Genomic DNA, 26616 nt, shown 5'->3' with positions numbered 1-26616 from the left:
GACCCAACTGGCCCCAAATGCAATCCCACCCTAGGTATGCATGTAAGATACCCACTAATAAAATTATAGCACAGTACCTCTATCCAAACTAAAGTTATCGGTCAGAAACTGTTTTACTATCTTAAGAAGCATATGAATCACATTATGATCCACGTTTCAATTGAATATCTGAAGCATTTATATTAAAAAGTTCCTGTTGCATGCAATTTTTACAAAAGCTGTCTTGGGAAAGCACCTTCTACGATTTTTCTGTATAACATACATTTCCGGTCAGCCTCCTGATATAATGACCACAAAGACATATTTGAAGTTAAATATATTTAGTAATTTCATAATATATGCAAACTTGAAATTGATTTTTTTTTGTAATTAAATTATTTTATTATTTTTTAACAAGAAGATTAGCCTTCCAAAAAATCAGGATTAAACAAAAGTCACCAATTAATTTAGATGCATGTATGCTACCTACACACACAAATTAGTGTGCGATTGTGAACCTGAATCTTTGTACAAAAGGAGCAGAATTCTCCTAAATTGCAGATCAGAGACATTGGTCTTGGTCAGTGACCTTGCATGATGATCAAAAAGACACGTGTGAAGGTCACATTGTACAAAAGGGGTTATAATCCTGCTAAAAAACTGGCCACAATAATAGATCTTGGTTATATATTTTCATCAAGACTCTGAATAAAATTTGCAACATGTAATTTTATTATCCGTGGTAAATATAGAGATGAGGAGTTTTGAATGAACAATGTAAACTATATTTGTTTTAGTAAAAAAATGAGGCATAGTAAATATAGAGATATTGAGAAGTTGCATGAAAAATGTCAATTATATTTTTTTAAAGAACAAAATGAGGCATAATTGTGCCATCTTGCAGGTCAAATTTATGAAACGTGGTCAGTGATTTCAGACAATTTCCCCAAACATATGCGTGAAGTTTAACTTGAATACCTATAGTAGAAACAGTCATATGGAGACGTTGCACATTTACAGTAACTAATTATTAAAGAAAAAAAGGGGTATAGTTCTTCTAAATTGCATTTCAGAGTTATGGAACTTGGACAGTGACTTCACATAATGGCCCCTAAACAAATTTATGAAGATTCATTTGAATAGCTGTATCATAATCATTGATATGGAGATGTGGCACTTAACTCGAGCAATACCAGAAAGCCAACGGCAATGACGACCAAACATCAACATTTGGGTTAGAAGTATAACTTGGACTATTGGGAGAATAGTCAAGCTAACAATAGACATTATTGCAAAAACATATTATTTTACCAATCCTGTCAACAAGATTACAACTTAAGCAAACATTATGTCAAGAAGCCAGCAGGAATATATATACAAGTGTAACATATTTTAGGGAGATATAGCTGTCTCTACCTTGCCCCTGTATATCCCTGACACTATGGTCACGTAGGCAGAGTCTGACTGTGGTACAACCGTCTCCTGCATGGTCTGAGAGATATCCGAAATACATATAGCTTAATACATGTACGTGAATGAGACAAGAGTAAATACATATAAAAAATCTTGACCTAGCTCTAAATTGTCTAATGCAAAATTATAGTGAAAAAAATGCCATGATAATGCTGTTTTGACTGCAAATTGCTTTTCAGCAAATTTCATTAAGTACAATTCAATTCTGACAAACATATTTGTTTTCTGCATGTTAATTGTATTGATTGATATTAAATAATTGACAGTTTATACCAATAATCATTTTAAAATGACATCAACAAACAGCCTCTTTTAGTTTATGCAATACTTCACAATACAATCATTAATAAATCACTGGTTTACCTTCTAATTTTTCTCCATCTTCCGTTTTACAAACACAGTGATCTTTGTCAAAGACATCAACTATGACAACCTGGAAATGTCAACAAAATCACTTTTACCTGACCACCATACAAATGTCAGTGAAACACAAGATACATTACGATAATCAAGCATGAACACAATTGAGCACCATACTACCTTATACAGAATCACAGCAAAATCAATCCATTTTACAATAAACTTAATCCAATTGAAAATGACTGTAAAACAGGTATGCTTTCATATGTCAAAGTCCTGAAAAAATATTGAAACTGAAACTTTAATGAGCTATTACTATTAAGATTTTTAGTCGAAATATGTCTTGTTGTTGGTACTTGCTTTACATATGACAGTCATAAACCTTAAACTTGAAGATCCAGTATTACTAAGAATTAAATTAGAATGCCCTTGATTTTTGAAAACCCCTATCTAGGGGTATAAAGAAAGCATTCACAGAGAGTATCATTTCAAAAATCACAAACCATTGCAACCGTTATTATTTAATGAAACCATCATTGGTGGATAAAATAAGTCAGCTTTGTTTGTACCATATTGACAAGATCAGTTTTTATAAGTTATAACGACATGGATAACTCAATATTAGTATACGAGTTTTTTGATTGAGAACAGACCCGTAGATTACTGATCGTACATGGTCTGTAATAATAAGACTGATTATCTGAAATACTTCGTAAACCAAGATAGCAAAAGAATCAATGCATTATGTAGATCTCTAATCTTCACGTTAAAGGGATCTTTTCACGGTTTGGTAAATTGACAAAATTGAAAAAAGTTGTTTCAGATTCGCAAATTTTCGTTTTAGTTATGATATTTGTTAGGAAACAGTATTACTGAACATTTACCGTAGTCCAATATAGCCATTATATGTATCTTTTGACGATTTAAAAACCTAAAAATTATAAAGCGTTGCAACGCGAAACGATTGAATAATTTGGAGAGTTCTGTTGTTGTCGTTTAAATTTACGAAAGTACGAAGATTGCTTATATAAGGTATAAAATACTTATCCTGTGTATACCCGGCGGAATAGCCGAGAGGGCAAATGCGTTCTTATTTCAGACTAACTCAAGGACTCCGGGGGTCACTGGTTCGAGCCCTGGTACCGGCTACTTTTTTTCCTTTTTTTAATTTTATTCTTGATTTTTTACTGGAGCTTTAAAGATCCAATGTTTTCACTTATCAATATAAAACATTTAATGACAAACTTCAACATATGCCAAAATCTGTGAAAAGGCCCCTTTAAAATTTATATCTTTCTTGTATTTCTTATCTACGAGTCGAGCCCTGAGGTTTGGTCGAACCCACAACAATTGAGATCCCTCATTGTCACTAGAGCTGTGTCCATTAGTGTGAGTTGATGGAGGTCTGAAATTGAACATGATATGCCTATGGAGACTTACTAAGTGGCATGAATAACTCGTATTTTTCTCTAAAGAATATGATTTAATGATGATATGATTTTTATATAATATGGTTATGGAACGATACAATCATATAGATAAAAGTTTCATTGACTCCAAGATATGCAAGCCAGTCAACAAAAATGTCCAGTAACAGATTATGAGAAGTTTTCATTCTTCTTATTTTACCTTTGACCTTAATTTGTGAACTGGACCTTCATGCTTGGGCATTGGTTATGGTGTGAGCCATTCAGTATGCATGTTACTAATGCAAAAAATCCTTTTTCAAATCTTTTATCTTGGAACTTAATTTATTATGTTGACCTAACACCTAGTGTCCTGGTTGATGCGGGTGACACTCTGTATCATGATGCTAAATATTTTTACCAAGTAATTAAAAAAATTATTGATCAAATAAGCGTTAAGTACTAATTTCCTTAATTTTACCTTGTGAACTTGATTTTGCGCACAGGGACTTGATTTTCCTGTGGGAAACTACGTATAAGACAGATCAATGTTTTATGTTATTTATAAATCCCTTAACTGACATTTCACCTTGATTTGTTACCTTGTCATTGGATCTAGGGATCTAGCTATTGCGCATGACACTTCGTCTTATCATTTGATCAGTTATTTTAAAATCATTCACGCTGGGCAAATTTTTATAAACAATTTCATAAATTTAACCTTTGAACCTGAATTGTGACTTTGAAGTTGGATCCACGGACCTAGTTCTTGCATCTGTCACTACATTTCATTATCACTTATAGCCAGGTTTATAAAAATCCATACATGCTGTTGAACATTTCTAAAAGAACAGTTTTTTATTGTTTAAAAAATATCATAAACATTTATTAATATTTATATTATTATAGTAAACTTCTAAAAAATATCAAATCAAAATAACTACTTAACATATCATCTTCGTATTTCCTTTTCTTGCTAGAACTTGATGATGACCGATCTTGATCTCTGTGCTTTTCTTTTTCTTTGCCATGTTTGTTCCGTGACCTCTCTTCTCGATCTCTCGAGTCTCGACCCTCTCTCGTACCCCTGTCTCTGTATGTCGACTCCTCGTGACTAGTTCTCTCCCTCGTCTCCGTCTGTTTCTTCAGCTCCTCTTTTACTGTATTCACCTGTCATCTGCGCCTTTGTCTGGATATACAGTATAAAAAAATTGAACGACCACTTCGTTATTACGACCAACTCACTGATACGACCACCATTTATCAGTCCTGATTTGTCTCTATGTTTCAATGGTCGTTACAATTACGAATCCACCAGTTCATTCCAGCTCAAAGTTTCAACAAAGTAACCATCATTTAACGATTTTGGTGATGAAAAATACGACAAAAACAGGTATATATTTTAATTGATAATGAAAAATACAAACATTATTTCCTCCTTTATATTGTTTCTAAGTACAGTCTAACCTGTCAATTAAGACCATTCAACGGATGTGGTTGTTGTGGTCCTTGTTCACAGGTGGTCTTTATTCGCAGGATCGATTGAAACTTTGCAAAATATTATTGTTTACCTTTAACATGTACCTTATACTTGTATGTGCTTTATCGTTTAAATATGTGAATACTAATGCATATATTATGTAAGAAATGATTGTAAATACAATTTTGTTTGTATATTTATCATTTCAATTTCCTTTTGTTTAATATGCATTTCAACAATCATATGCATGTATACATAACTATTGACATATATTTTAATGTAATTATAATTGTATAGATCAAATTATAACTTACTTTGCCTAACACACTAATCACCTAATCGCATTGCTCCAACGTCAAGAACTTTAGTGTGTACGCTTGAAAGCCATATTGGTTAACTTTAAATGCACATATTATCACGGCCAAATTTAAGAAAGGAATGAACATCCAAATGCATGTGTGTAATTGGCATCGTAATTGTAAAAAAAACGTAAATTAAATTGATGATTGTATGTAAGCCCCAAACTTTTCTTTAATATTTTCGGCATGAATGTTGCATGTAGTTCTTATTGTTTTGGTTTGTGGACTTTCTTTCTGTAATAAACTATGAAGTAATGCTTTATCGTTAAGTCTTTTCTGTGGTGTTGGTAAATGACTGGATTGTGTTTTGTTACAAAAAAATTCCCCGCCAAAGGCGGAGGCATATAGTTTGTTATTGCTCGTCCGTCAGTCTGTCTATCCGTCTTTATTTCACAAATAAAAGCTCTATCTCAGAAACAATATCAGATTTCAACATGAAACTTCATACTCATATAGATCAAAATGAGAAGGCGAGGGATATCAATTCAACGAATTTGCTTGTTCCAAGTTATTTTACACCTTTATATAGCTACATACCATTTGTGTATTATAACAGTTTACACGCTCGTATGTAAAGAATACATCATGATTAACACGACGTTATACAAACTATACACAGTTGATATTGATGGCCTAAAATTGGCATCATTTTTAGTATATTGGCAATTTTGAATACTTATAAAATTATCAGTACATATCTGATGAATCGATTCATACGTGTTTTCAATGTGTATTTTCATTTAAATTGCAAACCGGGCATTGGAAAAGCTGGGCTTACAGCACGTGCGTAAAGTGGTGCCCCAGATTAGTCTGTGCAGTCCGCACATGCTTATCAGAGACAACAATTTCAACCTTAACTGAATGTTCACTTAGAAGATAATTTATTTAAATGATAAATACCATAACAGCAGAAACTGCGCTGACTAATCAGAGATTACATTACGCACATTCATTAAGTCCCATTTTACCAGAGGGGGGCGGGTAAATTTATATAACCATTTCGGGCTTATGGGGGTAATTCAAGGTCATGTGCTTGCAAGTTTTCCTGTTGTTCAGCTGTTTTGTATTCAAAAGTGGTAATAACAGAAATAAGCACAAAGGGCTAAATTTAAACAATTTATTTATCTGAAAAATACTCGGTAACACAAATTATAACTTCTGATAGTAAACTTGAACAAAATACTTGAAACATATTACCACTTGCAAAAATAATCGAAATATAAATATTTAAAATCTAAAACTATTATACATATGTGAATCAAAAAATGGAACAAAATTAACCTTTCTACAAGTGTTCAATATCCTTGTAACTAAAGCTATTATGCCAATATGATTTTTTACTCCTGTTTGAGAAACAGCCATATTATGGAAGAGTCTAAGCAGACAAATGGAACAAGCTTTGCCCAGATCATGAATTGATTGTTAAACAACAAAGAAAGAAGTGACCAGAGGACATTTTGCATGCAAGATCCTGACTTTTAAGCGTCAAAGTCACAATTCAAGGTCAAAATTGATCTAGCAATCCTAAACTTGTTGATGTTTTTAACATATTTTCATTCAAATGATGGCTAATAGCTGATCCTACTTACACTTTTCAAGGGCAGTTTGGTTTGCAAGTACTTTATGCGCATACTTAAGCCATAAGCTAAATTACTACCCTACCTGCATAACAGACAGGGGGATAATCGCAAAACAACTAATTTTATGACACTTCACAGAAAAGTTTTATCACAGGGACACGTATCGAAGTGACCTTATGTTTGTATTTCCGCGCTCTACAGACTGAGCTAAGCTCGGTGTCTTGAATGTATGGATTGACAAATAAACTTTGTTTAAAGATCCATAAACACTGCCCAATACTATCATTCTAAATAAAAAGTTCCAACAACAAAAAGTTCCCTACGAAGGTTAATTACAATAGGTAGACCCTAAAGCAAGTAACCTTGGTTTAAAAACGTTAAAATACTAACATTCTGCATCTTTATAGCATCTAAGAATCGTTTCACGATGTTAACTTGTTTTACTTTATGTATGATCTCGAGTCAGGATCGAATTAATTCGGTTTACGTTAATTTGCATAGTGTGAAGCGCACTTGCCTGTGCTTTCTATAAGGTCCGCACGCTTTTATAATTGATAACGGGCAACTTCAAAATCATGGGAAAGCCCAAGTCCTGTCATAACCAAGTTCTATTCAGTTAAGTATTGCCCCATATACACTTTGTTTTTTGCATGCTGTCTTTTTTATTTCTATATTTCTTGCTAATTCGGAAGAACAGGATGTCCTAATTGCCTGAGCTCCACCAATAACAATGATTATTCATGATTAACTACGTCATGCTTCCGACGTTGCCCTAAACCAATATCGCGTTTGCTCGTAAATGTTCGCATATCGTTGCGGGAAACTAAAATGGACTTATTGCCCACCAAAAAATAAAAATAAGCATTTTGTATCTCGTTAAATCAATCTTACCAGACTAAATCTAGCTTTGAAATTTTGGCAATTGCTAAATGGAACACTGATTTTAATAGGGGTTCACTACATTCTCCAAAGTATTTGTTGATTTCGAGTGTTTATGGATCTTAAAAAAAGATTTTCTCCTCGTTTTGGTTAGTGATGCTTATTTGTTCTTTTTGTGAACAGCGTCTGGCACAAGAAGAGCATCTCCGTAACCTTGAACACGATCGTCAGCGTCTGGCAAATGCACGTGCTGCCATTCTTCTGGAGCGGGAACAGGAGCGAAAACGTGAGGAACTTTAGCGCCGCCTAGCGGACGAAAACCGCCGGCTCGCCAAAGAGCAGACTTCCCACAAGGATTATCTGGACAAAGAGGTTTACACCAACCCACGAACGGCTGCTTACTTTGGTCAATTCAACACCTCTACTCGATAAAAGGACTTACACTGTGATAATCATTTTAAAAATTTGCAGATATCATAAAATAATTAATGTTTTTTTTTTCATTTGAGTTTTTGAAAATGGGTTTTGTTTTAGCTGAGTATTTTTATTTAGATGTGAAATGCTTTTCTACCGAAGCTAGTCAACACGTACCTAAGTCAACGCGTACCTTCGGTCAACTCGTACCCGATTTGGTTAACTCGTACCCGATTTTTGGTCAACACGTACCCCCACTAGTCAACTCGTACCCGAATTTGTCAAAACGTACCCTCCTAAAAATTATTTATATATATCAAAGACGTGAAATATGTTTGTTTGTTTTTTATGCTTTTGCTATGAATATAGGTTATATTTTTATTTTTTTTTGCTTTTTGGGGATTTTTTTTCAAAAGTTTCTGACGAGTGTAAGGCAATTATGTGCGACGAATATAACAGATGGCAACACAGACACTGTAAATCTGGTAAGTAATCCCTTTATTATGTTTTAATTAGTTTCATTAGAGAAACGGACTTACACGGAAGCGTACGGAAGCGTAACAAATGAGGAATACAAGCATATTTTTTTTATAACTGACGGTATTTACATTTATATAATATATAGCGTAAATACTCATTAAATCCCTTTTGTTTTTAGTCAATAATCTTAATTATTCTCGAGTAATGGAACAATTTGTTTGTTGAACTGTGTCAACAAGTTTATGCTGTTAGATAAAAATTTGTAACGAGTCATGTCAAGTAGGTGTGAATAAGTATTTTAGGTGTTGATTAATTGATTAAATAATTGACTACTCAAGTTTCGGAAGAACCACAATTCGATGCAAAATTGGTTAATATTCAAGTATTTTGTCTGTATGTTGTGTTTTATGCTTTACTATAATTCCATTATAAAAATAAATCATATCGTTACTGTCGTTTTTTTATATTTAATTTAAGTTGATGTTATCTTACTTAATCCTAAATCCTTAATCCTAAAGACAACCTGTTATGTTAGTCTATGCCAAAATATAACTTTATTTGGTCAACTTGTACCTGCATCAAACTTAAAAAAACTAATGTATGCAAACACCCATCACACATTTTTGTCATAAATAACACAAAATTAAAAGGTACGAGTTGACCAACCAGAAAAATGACTAAAGTACGAGGTAACCAAATCGGGTACGAGGTGACTAAGGTACGTGTTGACTTAGGTACGAGTTGACTAGAAACCCTTTTCTACTGCCAGATAAGTCAACTACATGTATAGTATATGATATAAACAGGTGTTCATTTTGTTTAAAAAAATCAGTTGTAAAAGACAGCAGAACAGTTTTGCAATAAACTATTTGAGAGGAATGTCCTTTTACAAATCATCAAAAAAACATATATATCTATGGAGTATAAGATTTCATTCAAACAACTCTGTAATTGCACAGAACTAGTAATTCAATATTGGTTCATTAAGTAAAAAAGGAAAGATAATTTTGTTTGACATTTATTTGTTATAGATGCGAGGAAGAGTTCCTTCACTGTCTGTATTCAATAATGATTTTAATACATCACGTAAAGTTGTTATTGTTTTGGTTTGTGCATTTTTCTATCTGTAATAAACTATGAAGTTGTACTTTAGTTTAATACTTTTAAGTTTAGTCTTGTCTGTTCTGTTGGCAATTGGCGGGATTAAAAAAAAAAAATTCAAGTAATTTTTGTCCTAAAATCAACTTAATACTATTTTTGAAATATATAAGAGTGTACATACTGGTTTGTTAAGTATTTATTTTGACTAACACAATATTTTATTAAACAAACTATATAGATTTGATATGGAGGAAAAAAGTTGACCTAAATTGTTTTACTGTAATGGCATTCTTGCCAACTAATTCCATTATCTGAACATATCTGATTAATTGGTTGTTTTGTTTATTTCAAAGGTTCAGTAGTCGATGCTTTTGATGAATTTTTATTGAAATTGCAAGTACAACCCCCCCCCCCCCCCATTCTGTATTTAAATGTATTCAATGCTGTTATTGAGACTAAAATTTTGACATAACTTGAATGTATACAATTGCATCAGGGGTCATAATGGAATGATACGTGCTTGAAATGCCGTTATTTACGCAAGTATTCTGTTAATTCATTTATATTTTTCTGGTGTAATAGAGGGCCATGTGATTTAGTATCATTGGAAAATTTCTAGCAGTTGAGCTGAATTGAATGCAAAAATTGTTATAACAGAAATAAACAGAATAGCATTCATGTAAACTATTTATTGGTAAAACAAGTTATAAATACCTGCAGTCAACTTCACAAAGTTCATTTAAACATAGCCCAACAAGTATGCTGACAAACTGTTCTTTGATTTAAAACATGTAAATAACCTTAATGTGATTATTATATTGAAAAATGTTCTTAAAACGCAATGTTGTAATATTATGCTAATGTGAAAAAAAGAGTCTGAAAGCGGCATACGTCTTTCTATAATTATTCAATAAGCTTTTACTATTAAAAGTTATTATGCCACCATGATTTCAAAAACAGCCATATTATGTGAGAGTCCTAGCTGAGGCAGGTTTTAAAAAATAACTTGGCAGAAGTGATTTGCATGTTGTGACTGACCCCAAATCCAAATTTAAGCCTTTAAGGATATTTAAGTAACTTGGCAACATTGACAATCATATCCAGACAGATGTACGCACAAGAAGCATGCACCTCTGTCAAAGGTCAATAACACAGTTTTAGTAAACAAGAGGGCCAAGATGGCCCTAGTTCGCTCACCTGAGAAGAGTGTGTTCATTGAATGTTTACAAAATGTATTGGGTTGCTTGTAAAACATGCATCCCTGCATATGGGCTGTCAGTTGTAATGGCAGCCATTGTGTGAATATGAATATATTAGTCATTGTGACTTTGACTTTTGACCTTGGTTTCTTGAGTTGTCATCTGGACACCATTTTACAGTGTTGAGTCATTGTTATTAAGACGTTTGACCTAGTGACTTGAACATTATGTTGGTCATCTGCCAGTCATGATCAATGTAACTATGAAGATCATGAATCTAGGCGTAAGCATTGTCAGTAAATATCAAGAAACAATTTTATTGTTTTGAGTCACTGTGATGTTGATCTTTGATGTAGTGATTTGAAATTCAAAAGGGGTATTTTTATAAGCATGATCAATGTACCTATGAAGTCTTTATCCTAGGTGAAAGTGTTTTTGAGTTATCATTTGAAAACCAATTTTTGTATTTTGAATCACTGTGACTGTCACCTTTGACCTAGTAAGATCAATAGGGGTCATTGGTGAGTCATGATCAATGTAGCATACAGTTAGCAATTTACATTCCAAACCTAAATTTGGTACATGTAGCTGTATATTTTAGAACCCTTTATCAGCAGTAGCATATATCCATTGTTAATGTCTTCTTTAAACACAGCCTGTTGACCAGAGCTCACACACCAACGAATTACAGAAAAATGTTATTCCTGATCCCATACATTAACTTCATAAACAATCAATGTGTGTATCCTTCAGCATGACTTATTCCTTCCTCTCATAATCAAAGTTAGGCATCAATGGGTTAATATCAAATTGAGTTGTGTGTGTTTGTTCTTGTGTACTTGAAGATTTTAGAGCACATATGAACTGTAGTGTCCTAGTATGATAACAAAATAAAAATTGAATAGTGTTTTCATAGTTGACATGTCAAGATTTTAAATAACAAAACAAACAAATGAATTACATTCCATCTTGCATCGTTTCAAGGTCAGCCCAATGTTAGTCTGTCTGGAAATTTTCAATTTAGTGCATTGTGTTTAATTACCAAAACAAAAACAAAAACTTTAAACCACAAACATCTTTAAAAAAGATGCAATGATTATAATGCACACATGTCAGATAGATAACAAAGTTATAAGATGTTCAAAACATCTACATGGTAAATTCCATTTTTGATTGATTTAATAAGAAAATTCTATCAACTTGACCATTATATTGTTTCATGATCCTAGGCGTAAGCTTTCTTGAGTTTTCATCAAAAAACCATTTTACTGTGTAGAGTAACCGTGACCTTGACCTAGTGACCTGAAAGTCAATACGGGTCATCTGCAAGTCATGATCAATGTACCTATGAAGTTTCATGATCCTAGGCATAGGCCTTCTTGACTCATCATCTGGAAACCATTTTTCTAAGTTGAAACACCATGACCTTGACCTTTGACCTAGTGACCTGAAAATCAATAGGGGTCATCTGCGAGTCATGATCAATGTACCTATGAAGTTTCATCATCCTAGGCATAAGCGTTCTTGAGTAAAACAATTTTACTATTTCGGGTCACCTCAATGTACCTATGAAGTTTCATGATCCTAGGCGTAAGCGTTCTTGAGTTATCATCCAGAAACCATTTTTCTAAGTTGAGTCACCGTGACCTTTGACCTAGTGACCTGAAAATCAATAGGGGTCATCTGCAAGTCATGATCAATGTACCTATGAAGTTTCATGATCCTAAGCATAAGCGTTCTTGAGTTATCATCCAGAAACTATTTTACTATTTCGGGTCACCTTGACCTTTGACCTAGTGACCTCAAAATCAATAGGGGTCATCTGCGAGTCATAATCAATGTACCTATGAAGTTTCATGATCCTAGGCGTAAGCCTTCTTGAGTTATCATCGGGAAACCATTTTACTTGTTTCGGGTCACCATGATCTTGACCTTTGACCTAGAGACCTCAAAATCAATAGGGATCATCTGCGAGTCATGATCAATGTACCTATGAAGTTTCATGATCCTAGGCCTAAGCGTTCTTGACTTATCATTCGGAAACCATCTGTTGGACAGACATACGGACCGACATGAGCAAAACAATATACCCCCTCTTCTTCGAAGGGGGGCATAAAAATGTGACTTCCATAGTATTCGATCACAAGGTTTGACCGAAACCATTTTTGAACTCAACTCTTGTATCAAAGAAACAAATGTTCTGACCAAATTTCATAAAAATTGGGCCAAAAATGTGACTTCTAGAGTGTTAATATGTTTTCACTATACAATGTATACATATAGAGAAAAATGCCCCACCCACTGGCAGTCATGTTATTTCACCGATCCAAACCATTGTCGAACTCGTCCAAGATATCAATAAAACCAATGTTTTGACCAACTTTCATGATGATTGGGCAAAAATTGTGACTTCTAGAGTGTTTACAAGGTTTCTCTATAGCCAAATAGGGAAAACTGCCACTATATACATTTAAAGAAAAATGCCCCGCCCACTGGCGGCCATGTTTTTTCACCGATCTAGACCATTTTCGAACTCGTCCGAAATAACAATGAAACCAATGTTTTGATAAACTTTCATGATGATTGGACAATAATTGTGACTTCTAGAGTGTTTACAAGGTTTCTCTATAGCCAAATAGGGAAAACTGCCACTATATACATATAGAGAAAAATGCCCCGCCCACTGGCGGCCATGTTTTTTTACCGATCTGGATCATTTTCGAACTCGTCCGAGATATCAATTAAATTAATGTTTTGACCACCTTTCATGATGATTGGGCAAAAATTGTGATTTCTAGAGTGTTTACAAGGTTTCTCTATAGCCAAATAAGGAAAACTGCGCCGCCCACTAGCGACCATGTTTTTAACAGACCGGAACCACTTTTGAACTCAATCAAGATACATTAAGACAAACATTTTTACATAGTTACATGAAGATTGAACATAAAATTACATGAAGATTGAACATAAAATGTGACTTCTACAGTGTTTACAAGGTTCTCCTTTTTTGACCTAGTGACCTTGTTTTTGACACGGCACAACCCAGTTTCGAACTCGGCCGAGATTTTATTGGGGCAAAGCTTCTGACCAAGTTTCATGAAGATGGGACAACAAATGTGGCCTCTAGAGTGTTTACAAGCAAATGTTAACGGACGGACGGATGACGGACAAAGACCGCTCAGAAAAGCTCACCTGAGCAATCAGGTGAGCTAAAAACAAACTTGAAAGAAGTGAAAAAAATTGTCTAGACCAGGGTGGGGGGGGGCTTTAATGCAAGATCCAGGTTCCATAAGTTAAGGGTCAAAGTCACAATTCAAGCAGGTTAAAAGGTCACATTTGATACATAAACCCAAACTCTTTGTTGTGAGATAAATTTGTCCAGCATGTATGTGTTTGTTAATCTGTATTTGATTTTATATTTTGAACAGTATTTCAGTTGTGACTGTGGAAGTTAAACCCACTTTTATTTTTAAAGTGTATGTTGGTTAACATGTATCTACTGCACATACTTATGCCAAAAGCTAACAACTGACCTACTTTGATCAGAGATAGGGGTGAATGGCCATAGAATGAATATCATGACACGCCCCAGACAAGTTCTATCACTGGGTCAAGAATAAAACCACGCCAACCTTGCGTTTGTAGTACACCGCTCTTCAAACTGAGCAAGGCTCAGTGCCTTGAATGTATTGATTGCAAATAAAGTACAATTAAGTGACCAGGATGATCAGTTGTGTTGTGGGCAAGAAATACGTCCTCATGTCAATGATCAAAGTAACAGTTCAATGTCAAGGCACCTTATTTTTGTCCTGAACAACAAAGTCTGATCTGAAAAGATTTTTCAAATTCTTATTAGTGACCAGATTTTTCCATATACAGGAATCTGACCCTATATCAAAGGTCTTACTTCAAGACAAAAGTTTATGTAAATGGTTTTCCCCGGGCAATTTATTGTGTATTGCCAAATTTGATTTGATTTCTAAACAAGGACTGTTTGTAAAACACGCATGCCCCCAATTGGGCTGTCAGTTGTAGTGGCAGCCCTTGTATGAATACATTATCATCCGGAAACTATTTTACTATTTCGAGTCACTGTGACCTTGAAATTTGACCTAGTGACCTGAAAGTCAATAGGGGTCATCTGCCGGTCATTACCAATGTCCCCATGAACATTCCTGATCCCAGGCTTAAGCGTTCTTGAGTTATCATCCGGAAACCATTTTACTGCTTCGAGTCACTTTGAACTTTGACCAAGTGACCTGAAAATCAATAGGGGTCATCTGCCGGTCATGAACAATGTCCCCATGAACTTTCCTGATCCCAGGCTTAAGCGTTCTTGAGTTATCATCCGGAAACCATTATACTGTTTTGAGTCACTGTGACCTTGACCTAGTGACCTGAAAACCAATAGTCGTCATCTGCCAGTCATGATCAATGTACCTATGAACTTCCCTGATCCCAGGCCTAAGCGTTCTTGAGTTATCATTCGGAAACCATTTGGAAGACGGACCGACCGACATGTGCAAAACAATATACCCCCTCTTCTTTGTAGGGGGGCATAATAAATAAAAGAGACAAGCAAAGCTAGACAGAGTATCCGAGGCGTCAAGGGTCAAGATCACAGTCAGTTTAAAATCTAAAATTGGAAATATATTCTATCCAGAATTAGACATTTCTTTCTAAAAGGCCTTAAATATGGAATTGCTGTTTTTGTGTGACAAATTCACTTTTGATTAGATCATCAAACTAATTTTGAACTTTCAACAATCTTTGTAGCAGAATCCGTATGTGTTGAACAGTGAGTACTGTGACTTAAAATGATGCAATCCAATTGTATTACGATAGAAACATATAAATATGCATAACATTTTGATCCATGTTTTTGAACAAGTAAAACATACTGGTAAATTGGAATCAGTCCGCCCCTGTCAAGCACAATAAATATTCATGCATTGCATATAAGTAAATAATTAAAAAAAATATGATAAAAAGTACAAAGAAAATTTGCAAAATATGTTTTAAATCATATCTGATATCAAATTGCATGTGACATGAAACCAGTCCATATCAGAACATTTCATGAGCAACAAAACAATAAGAGATCGATTGCATCAATTCCTTTGAACAATTTAAGCAAAATGTGAATTTCAAATATGAATTGTAATAGATTCGAAAAAAAAGTGAACATATTATATAAGCAAGCAAAATTACTATTCTTACTCAGAAAATATTTAAAATATTTCTTTATGAATAATCATCAACAACAATACAAAAAAATAGAACATGCGTAATGCTTTTGGTCGACAATTTGGAAATTATATTATTAAAATATATTATTAAAATAGCAGTTACAATTTATCAATAACAATCGGAAACAAGAGGGCCAAGATGGCCCTAGTTCGCTCACCTTGAAAAATATGGCTGCCGGGGGGGGCGGGAGCAGTTTTCTTATAATTATATAGTAAAAACAGCTTGTCAACACTCTAAAAGTCACATTATTTGCGCAATCATCATGAAACTTGGTGAAAAGATTGGTTTTATATATATTTCAGACGAGTTCGCAAATGGTCCCGATCGATCAAAAAACATGGCCGCCAGGGGGGTGGGGCAGTTTTCCTTATTTTGCCTAATCATTGTAAAACTTAGTCAATACATTGGTTTTATTGATTTCTCTGACAAGTTGGAAAATTGCTCAGATCGGTGAAACACAATTTTTAGCTCCCCTGATTGTTCAGGTGAGGTTTTAGGATTGGTCTTTGTCCGCCGTCTGTCCACATTTGGTTTGTAAACACTCTAGCATTCACATTTCTCAAGCATTCTTTATCAAAGTTGCTGAAAGATATGAGCAAAATCACAAAATTAATGCCATAATTATTGCCCTTTGAATGTCCAAATTTTCATTATATTATACAAAATCCTTGTAAACACTCTAGAGGTCACAATTTTGTTTCAGATTTTATGAATCTTGGTCATAATATTTATATTTGTAAGCAAAGTTTGATGTTTGGTAAGGGGGGTCAACTCAACATATAGGTAACCAGGTCAAATCTTACAAAAACAAAAACACTCCATACGCCAGAGTTTGGTTCAATAATGATGAAACTTGACCAAAATGTTTGTCTGGACAATATCTAGGTCAAGTTTGACATTTGGTCAAGATTGAATGAACCGACTTCACCTCTATGAAGTTTCATGCTCCTAGCCATAAGCATTATTGAGTTATCATCCGGACACCATTTTACTATTTCGGGTCACCGGGACCTTGACCTTTGACCTTGTGACCTCAAAATCAATAGGGGTCATCTGCGAGTCATGATCAATCTACCTATCAAGTTTCATGATCTTTGGCATATGCGTTCTTGAGTTATCATCCGAAAACCATTTTACTATTTCGGGTCACCGTGACCTTGACCTTTGACCTAGTGACCTCAAAATCAATCGGGGTCATCTGCGAGTCATGATCAATCTACCAATGAAGTTTCATGATCCTAGGCGTATGCATTCTTGAGTTATCATCCGGAAACTATTTTACTATTTCGGGTCACCGTGACCTTGACCTTTGACCTAGTGACCTCAAAATCAATAGGGGTCATCTGAGAGTCATGATCAATCTACCCATGAAGTTTCATGATCCTAGGCGTATGTGTTCTTGAGTTATCATTCAAAAACCATTTTACTATTTCGGGTCACCGTGACCTTGACCTTTGACCTAGTGACCTCAAAATCAATAGGGGTCATCTGCGAGTCATGATCATTGTACCTATGAAGTTTCATGATCCTAGGCCCAAGCGTTCTTGAGTTATCGTCTGACAACCACCTGGTGGACGGACAGACCGACAGACCGACCGACATGAGCAAAGCAATATACCCCCTCTTCTTCGAAGTGGGGCATAATAAAACAAATGTTGTGACCAAATTGCATGATGATTGGGCAAAAATTGTGACTTCTAGAGTGTTTACAAGGTTTCTATATAGCCAAATAAGGAAAACTGCCCCGCCCACTGCCGGCCATGTTTTTCAACGGACCGGAACAACTTTTAAACTCAACCAACATATCATTAAGGCAAACATTTAGACTAAATTTCATGAAAATTGGGCCAAAAATGTGACTTCTAGAGTGTTCACATGTTTCACTATATACATATTGAGAAAAATACCCCGCCCACTGGTGGCCATGTTTTTTCACCGATCTGGACCATTTTCGAACTCGTCCAAGACATCAATAAAACCAATGTTTTGACCAACTTTCATGATGATTGGGCAAAAATTGTGACTTCAAGAGTGTTTACAAGGTTTCTCTATAGCCAAATAAGGAAAACTGCCCCGCCCACTGGCGTCCATGTTTTTCAAAGGACGGGAACCACTTTTAACCTCATCCAACATATCATTAAGGCAAACATTTTGACAAAGTTACATGAAGATTGGGCATAAAATGTGACTTCTACAGTGTTTACAAGGTTTTTCTTTTCTTTGACCTAGTGACCTAGTTTTTGACCCGGCACAACCCAGTTTCGAACTCGGCCGAGATTTTATTGGGACAAAGCTTCTGACCAAGTTTCATGAAGATGGGACAAGAAATGTGGCCTCTAGAGTGTTTACGAGCAAATGTTAACGTACAGACGGACATACGACGGACAAAGACCGGTCACAAAAGCTCACCTGAGCAATCAGGTGAGCTAAAAATTATAAAGCGTTTGTAATGCTCTCGTCAATAATATAGAAAATATATAACAAAAAAGCTTTTACAATTTGCTGTTACATCAAAACGGCATAGTGTTAAGTGTAAGCGCTATAAAGTTTGCTTCTACAGATCACTGATTGGAATCCTGGGGCTGGTAATATTTATATTCAACTTTTTATCTTGCTTTTAAAATTATTATAAAATTTTCTTAATTTGATATACATGTTGTTGTCAGTAAATACATTGTTTTGTTTTTTTTAAATCAATAAAAAATCTTTGAACCCCTTCAACAAATATTCACTACTGGTATTCTAACAATCTGAGACTATTCAATAGTATAAATCTAGTAACAGCCATTAAACTTATTTATAGACAATAATATTCCAAGTCTTTAGAATTTATCAATTTACATAAGTTAATAATAGATTCTCTTAGTAATAAAGTATTCCTTTAATGACATTCAATTAAGTATTGTTACAGTTAAGTGTTTTCCTCCTTCAAATCAATACAACATGCAAACATATTAAACACATTATCTAAAGTCAAGAGGACTATAAATGCCTACCAATTTTCATAAGCTTAGGTTAGAATATTTTCAATAACAAATAGAATTAGCGGGTGGTGGGTTTTTCTGATTTTCTGAGTTTCAATGAATCCAATATATTGCAGTTTCAAAAATGTTATTCTTAGTTATGATCATGCTTAATGGATGGTATTATACCCAGAAACGCAGCATGACTAGAGGCACTTTTCTTTGGTTTGTTGATGACATCTACCTCAACACAAAAGGGCAATATATGTTTTTTGTTCCTATTAATAATAAATTTGGTCAAAAAACGTATTGTAAAAGAAAAACTATACATTTCTTACATAAAAAAGGCATCGAGTAACAAGTATCTGAAAAAAATCTACAATATATAAATATGTATATATTAACATTCAAAATTCATATATTCAGATAAATAGAGTTTTAATGAGATGCATAAAGTCACCAATATTAATAATGTCTTATTAATAATAACACATAATTTATAGGAAAACACATGTACATTTATCAAGACACTTTACAAGCAAAGGCACAGGTGTGGAAAAAAAAAGTTCATATTACAAAAACTTGAATATTAAACATGTCTGACATTATAAATAAAATATACTCTAAGGCATATTTTATGAAAATTTCTTAAAATAAATGTTTACAACAGGACATACTTTCTACAAAATTTGTGGATTGTGTGTGTTTACTCAAAAAACAACTGAACAATATAATGACCTTTAGCTGGTTTGGTCATTATGATTGAAACAGACTGATGTGATTGGTACATTTAGTAACAAAAAACACTTTCACTATATACATATTATTTGCATGTACACATTTTTAATTTCAAGTTTTTTAATGTATATCAGTTATGCACAAAAACAAGGCATTTTAACAAAGTGCCCTTAACCCTTTACCACTTAGATTTGTATTTTCATGCATTTGAAGTCCTTTAGAAAGTTATATTTAATTTAAGACCTTTCTATCTAGATTCAAGTTTTTAACGCTTCATCTCCAAACCTTAGATACTGATGAGCAGCAAACAGCATAAAACCTTAACAGACTGCAGGCTGTACTGGTTTTATGATGTTTGCACATTTTCACTTTACTTCTAAGTGGAAGAGGATTAAATCTTTAACAAATAATCAAACTTTTACATTAAATATCTAAGCTTTTATACAGGCATTTAATAATAATACATACCCGTATACACAATATAATTAAATTTATTCACAATACATATATTCTACAACTTTCATGTTTTAATGTTTTTAATGGATAATCTAAACAGCAGAAATAGAACTGAAGACTTACATATGGTCTGTCCTCTATCATTCTCTTGTAAAGCTTTTATTTCTCTAAATAAAAAGACATGCTTTCATGATATGATGTAAACAACATTAGATTCCTATTTTGACGCATTTGTAGTCCTTTAGAAATTTAAATGTTATTAAAAACCTTTCTAACTAGATTCAAGTTTTAAAGGCTTCATTTCCAACCCTTAGATACTGATGAGCAGCAAACAGCATAAAACCTGAAAAGACTGCGAGTTACTTGCAGGCTGTTCTGGTTTTATGCTTGTTGCAAAAACCATTTTCACTTTTCCTCTCAGTGGGAAAGGGTTAAATTGTTCTTTTGTATACTGAAAGGTGCTATATATAATATGAGGCCAGATCAATTACATAATCCCATTATTGTAGCTGCAATACATAATTATAATACATCATAACTTCTTAAAAGTACTCACATGTGGATTCCAAATCAATATATATAAATATAATGTAAGACTATCTCAGTATACCATAATATTTCATGGCTCCTTTATTTCTCCAAATTTAAATTACCTTTCTGATATGTAACAGATGAAATCGTCTATCAGAGCACATTATGTCTAATAAGCCATGGCACACTGGTCTATGACCCAACATTATTTCTTTGGCAAATACCTTGTCAGGAGTTTGGCTCAAACTTAATTTTCCCCCTGAAAAGTCACAGGGACAGGTTCACACATAAATGCAGGCGTGAACACCCTGGGAAACATGCAAATTAACTCTGAAATACATACACATGATCCCATTTCACAGTATTTCTTCAATTTTTCAGTTTTTCTTTTCTTCATCTGAATCAGATTTTACTTCATTCAAATCATCTTTGTAAACAGTCACTTTGCAAGTTGGACAAACTAAACTGGTGTCTGAAATCTTGAATTCGAGTTTTTGACTGCAGTTTGAGCAGACATGCCTTTTGAGAACCTTTACATTAAGCGCCTCGTATCCATGTTCAAACGAGAAAGCCAGGTTAAATTGCACACGTCTACCCTTATGTCGTGGCCCATCCAGTTCAGCTCTCTTGGGTACAAAGAACACCTTTAAATTGTCAACTTGTAAATCCAGCTCAATCTGACCATAGCAAGGCTTATTGTTTGGAGGGCATATTGTTCCTTTGCAAACCTTTAAATTAACACTGAGAACTCTTTGATCTTTGACCTCATGGTGAGATATGGGGATTTTCTGATTTGACTGCAGTATTGCTTTTATACCAATACCATTCCCTAACCACTCTCGATGATGTTTAGGTTTTAACAACCATGATACTTTCTTTGTCAACTCCTGCTGTAATTCCTTTGCTTCAATCAAGGATTCAGTATTGCCTTGGACACCATCATGTCCTATACCCATCACGCTTTTGACAACAAAAAGGTAGAACAAAGACATTGGTGACCGAACAGTTTGATTCCATATCTGAACACGGGTGCATACATCATTTAGACTGTAAACCCTTTGGCACAATTCATGTCTAATGGCACACATACATTCTTGATAGTCATAATTAAGATCCTTCTTGCTTACAACCTCCAACAGTCCCATCGAAATATCTTTAAAATTGTCTTCATATAGAGTTATAATTTTCTCCACTGCCCCAGCGTCATTAACATTCTCAATGCCATTCAATTCTGGCCTTGAACCATAGTCTAATTTTTGAGCAGAAATTTTTATCCGACGTTTGTCAATGTCATGGACATCTGTGAGACATTCTTGCGGTAGAACTTGGAGTTTAAAAAGAGCATTGTACCACTTTATCATTGTCATGATGCTATGCTTCTCCATATTTTCAATATCAGCCTCCTCTGAACATGCATTAAACAAATACTCTAGGCGACAAAGTGTTTCTTCAATAAATGTTTTGCACTCAGCTGTTGCTTCTGATTCCATAAATGTTTTTAAAACCTCATGCTCAGACGCAGTTTCTTTGTAATGTCTAATAACGTAATCTGATATTTGTAAGCGGACATCAATTTCCCCAATGTAAGACCCAGTAAATATTTCACACGTTTCAGGTGTCATCACTCGGCTTTTATCAAACAGCTCACATGCCAATTCTGCCGCTTCAACAAGCTTAGATATCTTCACATAAAACTTCTCCTCTGCTTCCATCGTCTTGGTTTCCTCATTTTTATGTTTTCCTATCATACTTGAGATCTGCTTCTTTTTAAAGCTTCCATACATGTGGTACACATGCACAAGCGTTGACTTTGAGGAATCATCCAATTGGTCTAAGTTGCTCCTAGCCATTCTTTTCTCTACTAAAGATATTGCTTTCTTAAACTTTTGTTCAGCCTTTTCGTCATCATCTGGTCCACAAAAGGCATAAAACCTGCCAACATGGGCATGAAAATTTGGATCATCCGGAAAAGAACTTGCCAGTTTCTCGAGAATTTGCAACCTTTCTTCAAACATGGGTTTTCCGGCAGGAATATCAAGTAACAACTGTGAGACGCGTGACTTTTTGCGTGGTAAGTCTTCTGCAGTGAGAGTCAAATCTATTTCATCGCGATATATGAATGTTTTTGTCAAGATATGACCTATTGCTGGGCTGCTTTTGTAGTTACTTGTTTTCTTATTGCTACAATATTCAATAAAATCTTTAGAAAAAGCTGCAAGGTTTTTGCAAGCATTTTTACTCAGTTTTTCTGAGTAATGATGTTCCCATGCATGTCTGGAACAATCTCTGGATAGTATCTGTTCTAGAATCTCTTTGGCAATTTCATAATGACAAATGCGGATCATGTGCTGCTTTCTATCATTTGTTTCGTACACTATAAATTCAGTCACTGGGTGATCGAAATCTTCTTCAAGAACCATTTGATGGTTGGGCTGTTTATAAAACAGCCGAGCAAATAACTGGCAAGGAAGACTCGCTTGGCCATAGAAATAAACTAATGCCAAATAACCCAAACACGTGTTAATGTGTGACAATTCAGCATCACGACTTATCTGTAAATATCCTCTTACATAAGCTGCTATGCCTTTGAATTCATGGCTGTAAACAGTCATTCCAAAATCATATAGAGAATGTTGTCTTGATTTCATCACATCATTTTTCATTTTTTCCAATGTCTTTTTTCGTTCTGTGCTACACCTTTCACCAAACTTAACAGCGAGCTCGTGTGCTTCTTTATTCGACACTTTTCCAGAGAGATAAATCTTATATTCATGACCTCTTTGCAAAGCTGACTTATCTTTTGGATCGTTTGATAAGTTCCCAAATTTGAATGGATATCTTTTCACATTCAGTATTATTGCAAATTTTAGTGATTAGCAAAACTGTTTCACCTTTGCATCATCTTCATCATCAATTAATATCAATGTAGTTAGGTGTGTCCTTTCGTGTATGAATTCTATCTTTCTGGAAAGATCTTTTGACTTCAATAATGTTCCTCTTCGTACCTGAACACATGGAATTTTCTGATGATATTCCCACAATATTCGTTGCGCTAGAGTCGACCCACCTGATCCAGGTGCATTAAGAATTGTTATGGTTGAGCATCTAGACTGGGACATAAGCTGGTCTATTTTTTGTATTGCGTCCTTTAAGGAATCTCTTCGAATATCAACACCCGAATCTCCTATTTCATACCAAGCTGACCATGGAAATCTTCCTCCTTTTATGAAATTAATAATTTCCGTTTCCAGAAAATCATGATCAGCATCAGTGACCTTGTTAGGATTTTGAAGGTACAACACTTCCAAGTCTTCTTTCAGCCACATTGCGTCCTTTTCAGTGATAAAGCCTGGTAAAATGTCAATTGGCATTCTTGGAAGTTCATATTTCAAACATCTGTTACTTATGCCTTGTAGTTTACTTCCTATCCCAAGACATAAATCACTGAAGTCAATAATGCAGACATGTATACAACTTGAATATTCCATTTTTAATTCATTTAAAGCTGTTTCTTCATCTGCTGACCTACATTTTTCATTCATGCAGACAACAAGCTTTGGTTTGTGATTTAGTTCGTAAACTATCTTGTCAAGAAATTTACGAATGAACAGAATAATTTCTTCAGTTTTTGGCCAAAGGATAACAATCGTATAAACTGTGTATTCATCTGCAAATGAGACAATCTGTTCACAGTTTTCAGCAATGCTAATTTTAACAGTCTGCAACCATGTATGATGATCTTCTATTTTGTCTGGCTGAGTGTCTGTCCAAGTGTCTGACAGCTCCCGATAGACTCTCATGAAGCACCAATGGATTCCATTTTCAGATAAAACTGGTGGTGGTTCTTTCCAAGTGCTTATTTTCAAATGTCTTTTTTGTTCTAATTAGTCTTGTACGGCGTTCAGAAAGCCATTTGTACAGCTGTTTATGTCAAAATCATAAACTGCTATCCAAGGATTTAAAGAAAGATTTCTGAGATGCTTATGTCTGTTCGATATATCACCAGATATTAATATGAAGTGACGTTTTTTAAATTCACCACATGCTTTCCAAACCTCAGTAAACTCCCCTTCTTCTTCAATTACTTCCATGCTAGAACAAGACTCACTTGATCCCCATTCATTACAGTTTTCCAAATGGTTTGAAACCATGTGTGGTCTTTTGAATACTGTCTGTTCACTTTTTACCAGTTCATGTACTATAAATCCCTTTCCCAAGCTTTCTAATGAAGGATCATTTGTACCGAGGAACCAATGAAAAATCATGCCAAATGTTTCATTTGATGCAACACAGAACGCATTTTTACATCCATCTCTATACCACAATTCATTTTGTTTCAGTACAAAAACGTCCAAAATAACATCCTTTTTCACTATGCTTGGTTGACCCATTTTCCAGCTGCTTGCAATTTCAATTACAACAAATGTCATAGACTGTACTGAACCGGTAAACAGACGTATGTTGGTGTAAAACTAAATGTGCTATCCGTAAACAATCTTACTTTAGAATAAAAATTCACGTCAAAATCTTTGTTGCATCCAATGAGCTTTTTAGGATTACCTTTTGTAACGCCAATAACAATGTATGAACGAATTCTATGTGTAGTGTTCCACATACCTATAATGTCTTGCTGACATGTATGTTGTTTTGCAAAGTAGATGTCAAGACTTTTCACAAACATTAAATCTCTTCCTACCTCCTGTTCTAAAAGAGTTTTTAAATGGCCAATGTTCGGATCCTGGTCATCTTCACGTAATACCTCTCGAGCCAGTGGCTTATCTTTGTTAGGTTTTGAGCTTTTTGTACCAGCTCTCTGACTATGAATAACTTCAGTCCATTCCTCGTCTGATTTGGTACAATTCTTCACTTGCCTTCTAGTGGCTGTAGCTTCACACTTGGTTGTTTGAACTAGGTTTTACAAGCTTGTACTAGTTGATGCACTATAATTAGTTTTTGCACTTGAAGGCTTTGAAGAATAGTGTGTTGATTTTTTTTTAACTTGTTTGGGCTCATCACATGCTAATAGAGGCTTTTTTTCCACGGCTAACTCTAGTCAATTGATTGTCATTCAAATCTGTTTCTCTGTTTAATTGGTTTATTTACAGGGAATTTGATGAATCCGGTTTTTTAATATTTGACTGTTCATTGTTAGGACTTTGCTTTACAGCCTCTGCAAAGCTTCTTGTGCTTAAGGATGAGTCTCCTTTACACCTCAATGCCACAAAAGTACTATTGTCACAATTTAGCCGTTTAAAAACATCATTGTGCATCATAATAAAGTCTCGAACTTGTGCACCATACAGCTGTTCAAATGTCAAGGCGCCATCATAAATCTTGACACTTTCCTCTGCTACCTGTATTAGATCTTGTAATTCTGCTTTCCCATGACTTTTCTCAAGTATGTTTTTAAGGATAAGAAATCCAAAAGCTTCTTTGGTCTGTGTTTTTTCTGGAATAATAAAAAAGTAAAAATATGTTAAGATTTTAAAGGTAAAGAAGCCAGCAATATGGGCTCTGGATTGATCACCTGAGTAATATTGAAGGATTTAGAGAAGAACAGTTTATTTTTTTTTAAATGTCTATAACAAAGAGACCAAAAGGGCATATCTAGTCTTGAAATCAGTGGCATGCTTTTAATAAACTGTACACATGAACACTGTTGTTACATACCAATAATTCACACTCACACTCTAGTGATTAATTTCTTTCCATGTTTTATGTAATTTAATAATAGTCAGTATTTAATAAGCATGTAATATCCAGTGACATGAACTGTGTTTGTTGAGGACCACTTTAAAATGTATCATATTAACAATGGACAAAATTGTCAGAAAACCAGGTTTTCAATTTTTTTTAAAAGTCTGATAAAGGGAGACAATTAAAAATGTGCATTGTTATCCCCCTTGTTTGAAATTCAATCTTTTTTTACTTGTGGTAACCTTGATTTCAATTTGAAATCTGATAAAGG

At 34.4% G+C, this 26616-nt stretch overlaps 1 protein-coding gene and 1 long non-coding RNA gene across 3 annotated transcripts in view; one reads left to right on the top strand and one right to left on the bottom strand.

Annotated features, from left to right (window-relative positions):
- LOC127881652 (adiponectin receptor protein 1-like) overlaps nucleotides 1-26616 on the top strand; it is a 503063-nt gene that overhangs the window by 345834 nt on the left and 130613 nt on the right. The gene's annotated exons all lie outside the window — the stretch shown is intronic.
- LOC127881724 (uncharacterized) lies at nucleotides 10185-16113 on the bottom strand. The gene is made up of 2 exons (XR_008050223.1): nucleotides 12373-16113; nucleotides 10185-12157 (listed from the first exon to the last, which is right to left on the bottom strand). It is a non-coding gene; the product is annotated as an uncharacterized LOC127881724 (long non-coding RNA).

This window comes from Dreissena polymorpha, chromosome 5, assembly GCF_020536995.1.
Source record: "Dreissena polymorpha isolate Duluth1 chromosome 5, UMN_Dpol_1.0, whole genome shotgun sequence".
NCBI classification, from domain to species: Eukaryota; Metazoa; Mollusca; class Bivalvia; order Myida; family Dreissenidae; genus Dreissena; species Dreissena polymorpha.
This window is presented reverse-complemented; position numbering and strand designations above follow the sequence as displayed.